This window comes from Coffea arabica, chromosome 5e (assembly GCF_036785885.1).
Source record: "Coffea arabica cultivar ET-39 chromosome 5e, Coffea Arabica ET-39 HiFi, whole genome shotgun sequence".
Taxonomy (NCBI): Eukaryota; Viridiplantae; Streptophyta; class Magnoliopsida; order Gentianales; family Rubiaceae; genus Coffea; species Coffea arabica.
Window position 1 is genome coordinate 48,768,701 of NC_092318.1, and position 6,000 is coordinate 48,774,700.

The following is a 6,000-nucleotide window of genomic DNA, read 5'->3' on the forward strand; positions in this document are numbered from 1 at the left end:
TTGTGTTTCTCCGTGTTCTCATCGTTCAAGGTTTAGTTTAAGAATAAATCTTACATACACCAAATATTAATCACTAAGAAAAAGACCAAGTCGTACGTTGCATGCCTTTGACTTTAACTTTTTGATTGTTTTCATCATTCTCTATAATTATGTTGGACTCCGCGGTTCACATTATTAACTAGAGATGATAATTTGGTTAGAGTTAATATGAAGTGAGATTAATCACATGTTACATTAATCCCAATTAGACTGAAATTAAACACACACGCTAAACTTTGTGGTTTAATAATCTAATTTCTTGTTATAACTTTTGTGTCTGTCAGTTTGAAAATAGGTTGAACTTGAGGTTTGAAAACTTTTAAGAATACTCCCTCCGTCCCACTTTGATAGTCCTGTTTCTTTTTTCACACAGTTTAAGAAAAAGTAGTTAACTTTATTGGAAAAGTAAATTTAGATTGCTATTTTACTAAAATACCCTCACATTAAATATGGTACAACTTTATGGAAACTTGAATTGATGGTAAAAAAAGAATCAATTCTCATTAAATGGGGTAGGTTTATAGTAACAACTGCTTACATTGAATAAGGGTATTTTAGGAAAATTAAAATACAACTATATTTTTCAATTGGAAAGTGGATTACAATTTGGGACAGATGAAAAAGGAATACAGGACTATCAAAGTGGGACGGAGGGAGTATAATACTAGAAACTACTATGGTTGATACCGCAGAGGGCTATGATTAAATTATTTCAAGATTTAAATTTCACTAAATGTGAGCTATAGGCTAGTCATATGTGTTGGATTGTATTATTGCTACAACGTTGGATTCTAATATGTTGGTATATTGATCCTACAATTTGCGGGTTTGTAGCTAGAGATCCTTGTTTGGATTGCTTGTTTCCATCGGAAAATATTGTCGTTTTTCGTGATCACATTTCTCTATCACCTTTTTCTTTCACATATATCAAATCGCTACAGTAATTTTTCCATGGAAAATGACGGAAAATGCAATCCAAACACAAATGTTTTTGCCAAAAAGAAATCACAAAGGAAGGAAATTTGAGTGTAAACAAAAGCTAGAAATGAATATATATATATATATATATATATATACCATTACAAATATTTGCAGTATATTCATTTTTGATGGACGGAACATGGTTATATAATTTTTGTAATAATCAACTCAATTCTTCGGATTCCCATAATCTGAAAGGGGTCCAAAATGTCTGGTCCATTTTGATGCGTAAATTTGAAGAATCAATTGTGCTACTTTGTTTAAGATCCACGCAAGAGGTGAGACTTTTCCTTTCTAACCTACAATGCCCCACACACAACCAAAAGGGCCACAAAAAAAAAAGATAATTGACAAATCAAATCATGATCATGCACTCCTCCAATTAATAAAGAAGAAGAAAACAATAATAACAGCAGCAAATGATGGCCTACTTGAAATGAAGTTGAAATATCAATTAAGGGCCATAGGCATGTGACAAACATTGTTATATCATGTCCCAAATAAAAGACAAAGCAAAACTATTTATGCCCTTCACATTTATGGTTGTTGTGACATTCCTTTCCAACCACTAGAATTAGTCATAATTACATAGGTTTAAGAAACTTTGTATGATTTGCTGCTGTTGGAGTTGAATGTAATTAACTTTCAATTTCTGTGTCAAACCTTCAAACAAATGATAATTAAAATTGATTTGAGCAAATCTGGTCGGTCGCATTTCAGTTTCATTGTTCAACTCAGGGGTCTAATGAAATGCTATGGGATTGGCAAACTTTCCTTTTCTTGACGTCTTTTAAGTCATGGGCAATAATTGCCATCAGACAAGTTGAAAGTATATCTTCAGTCTGTTCAAAATAAGACTGAAAAAAAAGAAGAAGCAAGGGCTGGAATGGATGATGCATGCATTAATTATTCTTCCGGAATTACAAGTGGAACGTTAATATCTTCTGTGCAAACTGCAGATCGAGCAGTGTTTGGAATACACGTAAGCCACCATATCTACAAGAAATTATTCATTCAACTCACAAGTACAATGTGATAAGAAGATGGGAAATCCCGTGATGACTTTAGCTCAGTTCCCAGGTGAAATATTTTTTTTTTTTTTTGGGGCTAAAAATGAAGGGGTTTATTACTAAGTCTGCAGGATATGATCAAGAAACATATATATGTTTGAGAGAAAGAGGAGAAAACGATGCTTTGTATATGTTTATGCTTTGTTCCAGCAAAATTTTGATCATCAGGCACATTGGTCCGTCTGGCAAGTATTTGAGCAACAGTAGAATGGCTTTGATGGCTAGAAAATTCATATTCTCAAATTGAAACTTCAAATGGTCATTTCTATTAAGTGAAAAATCTCTGATGAAGGTCACTAATTTTACTTGTAAAAGTAGGTTGCGGGAATACGTGTAAATCCTTCCAGTTCGGCAATTGTTCAATAAAGGTAAAGAATCTTGTCCAACACTTGCTGTATACTGAAAAATTTTGCTGAGGGAAATGCAAGATGTGGTATAAAAGATGGATTGTTCCAGGTACACATGATCAGTATCTTTTGTGCTTGTTTAGGAAGGTTAGCACATGCTGGTTGAACTTATCAGGAAATTGCTCTTGAACAAAGTGGCTTCCTTCCGGTATGACAATTACCTTCAGATCAGGAACATATTCTTTGACCTTTCCACTAGTCATATATTCTCCTAGACCTGTAATTTTCAAGACGCAGTCATTTTCTCCCTTTATAAGCAGGGAAGGAACAGTAATTTTAGGATTATCAAACCGCTACAGGTTCTAACCAAGCCCTGCAGCAGACCAATAAATACATACATGTTGAAACAAAAACATTGAAAAAATTTCAGAAAGTCATATTTTCAGTATTTGATGATTTTGATTGTTAGAAATTTATTTCCTTTTTGCCTATATGCATGGGACCTGCAGTGCAGTTCTAAAACCGGATTTCTTATATAGGCTTTGCGTATTTGTCGAGATCTTCTTCACTAAACCTAGAAGGTAATGGCACGGATGGATCAACTAAGTCCAAGATTTCCTTGATTTCAATACTTGGTACCATCTGAGGCTCAAGAGAATCAAGAATTGCCAGAAGATCATCCACAAGGTCCTTAAAAGTTGTCTTTTCTGGCTCTGCAGGGACTTCAGAAAGCCCATAGCCTCTGAAATCAGGTCCAATTGCCCGAAACCCAGGCTTGGCAACTGCCAGCATGCAACTTTTCCAGTTTTGATTTCAGTCTCAACTGTTGATGCTCAATCCCAAGCTCATGAAACACTACTAGTACTTTGAATCCATGTATGCACTACGATTTTACATTAATTATTTTAGTTCTACGTACCGACCTTTCAATCCAGACTTCATTCACTTAAGAATAGTCAATGCTTCGAATTCTTTGTCGTGTCACACATTGTCCAGAGCTAAGCCAAGAATCCACACGATTCCGTTTCTATAGGTTCGTATCAGAAGCAAACAAATTTTTGGAGACTTCAATGATCGCAGACAAGAGAGGATAAAATTTTACACCACACATTGTAGCTAGTGACTAGCCAATTTGATCGCGCTGTACGGCTTGGGAGATTCCACAATCTACTGTCTCTAATGCGCAACACCATGCATCTAAGGTGGCTCGTGTAAAATGTCTTTAACACAAAACACTTGAATTGTAAAAATGCATACTCACATTTTACTACGCTCTCTCTGAACTCTAATGTTTTCTCGAACTAATTATACTTTTCTGAAAAAAAACTAACACTTAAAACCACTTTTATCATCGAGTATCTAATGAGCATCTGTTAGCCAGACCGTATATATAAAAAAAAAAAAAAAGGCACAAGAAAGACGGAAAAGAAAACCATTTCAAGAACTCCAAAGTCTAAGAGAGCTTTATAAGATTAGAAGGTTAGTTCATGGAGCAGATCATGTCTGTACCCGGTGTCAAATGAAGATAATCTGAGTGTGCGCATGCATCTGGATAATGGGGGCTAAAGTCTTAAAGGTGATTGTATGATTTTGTCTGATTTGACCCTTTTGTTCTTGATGGATGGATTAGGCTTTTGGTGTTGACTAGCCTCACTTTAGAACTAAGCTTCTGGGCCCTTGAGAACACAAGGGGATTAAATTCTAATGCTATGGCTGTCTGGATACTAGTCCTGACTAGTGCTCTGGACAGTCTTCTTATGTGAAGTCATGGCCCATTTTTCCCAATGGGACATTTCCATCTCTAATCAATTCATTTGAAGGGCAATTTTTTAGGTGCTAGATCATCCTTTTTTCGAACCCAAAAAACAAAAAAACATGTAGATGCTAGATTGGATGGTGTTGAGACTCAATGTCCCAAATTATGTTAAATTACACAACAGCATGTGGTTTTAATGATTTAAGAGATTTGGAATGTTTTACTAGTAGGTTAATTAATGCCTAATTTGATAAAATAATCGTCTTAAAATTGAATCTTTATGAGTTATTAAGATACCATGCACAATGGGGGAGGATTAGGTTGGGTGGTAATGTGGGAGGAATCGTAAATTAAAACATTTTTCTAAATGGCTTCTGGTTCTTGCACCAGTTTATCTAATCAAATCCCCCTGCGAAAGAAGATACTTCATCCAAAAAAGAAAAAAGGAAAAGGGAATTATGAAGGGAGGTGTACCTCAATAATCATCTAAACGACCATGGAGCTTTTGATTCGCATTTCTGCATGGAAACCAAAATCAAAATTATAAACCTCACAATGGTATGGATGTTCACTAATCAATAATCATCCTTACTTTCAAACCCATTGTATAATTAGAATAGTGATTAATCAGACAATAAGAAAAAATATCATTAAATTTGATACCCGTTAATGATTTTCAAACCCATTTTCCAAACATCCCCTAAAACCTTCCTTCAATCAACTCGAATAAAAAGTTGCTATCCTGTCAAGATAACAAAAATACACTTTTTTATTCATCTTTGAATATAATGAACCTATAGTAACATGGCATCCTTTGCCCTCCTAAGGCAATGAAGGGAGCAAGAACTGGTCTTACATGACATCCTTAGAGATTTTTTTTTTTTAATAATCAGTTGCTGATTAAGAAATCAACGAGACTTGTACTACTTTTTTTTCCTTTTTTTTTTTCGGTGTCCTGCATGGAGTGGACCCCGCAAACTATTTCCCACCCTCCACAACAAATTAAGATACCTTTTCATTTTCAATTATTTAACTTTATCTTAATAATCAATCCAATCAGAATAGTATGCTGCTGGCATTAGTAAGATAATAGTCAGAGGTGAATTATTCCTTATCAACCAAACTTAATTGTACAATCTGATTGTTGCTAATCAAAATAGATAGAATAGTCCTATCCACCAATGCGTATCCTTTTTTTTTTTTTTTTTACGAAATGGTTGATTTAATAGTAGTCCAGGTTGCAGAACCACCCCAATTGATGATTTATTCCCTTTTTTTATGCTTTTTATTATTTGCCTGATAATGAGTAATTGTCATTAGAAATAATTAGTTGTATAGGTTAAGCTAATGTTGGCATTGCCTACTAAAAAGGAACATAAGTCGGTTAATAATAATGTTCATCTAGCCAGTGTCGCCAAATAATAGAAGTGCCACCAAACCAACCAGGATTGGTTTTTTTTTTTTTTTAATTTTTAATTTTCTGCTGATCTCAGGACACAAGAATATCAGCAATTTAATGGAAGCACAGAAAGAATTGAGATATCCCAAAAATTTTGAGAATAAAATTTGATGAAGATAATAAAACCCTTCACTGGATAGGTGTTTTTTTTTTTTTTCACTTCAACAATTTAATTCAAGATCAAAATTGGAGAAAAATAGGAAAAGCCTTTTACTAGATTAGTGTATCTTTTAACTCCAATATTTTACTACTCTGAAGTTTATGATGGTTATGTTGTTGTTATCCCACTTTTCGACAAATAAAACTAAAATGTTTTTCGGAATTTGCATAATTAATTGAGTGAAGAAA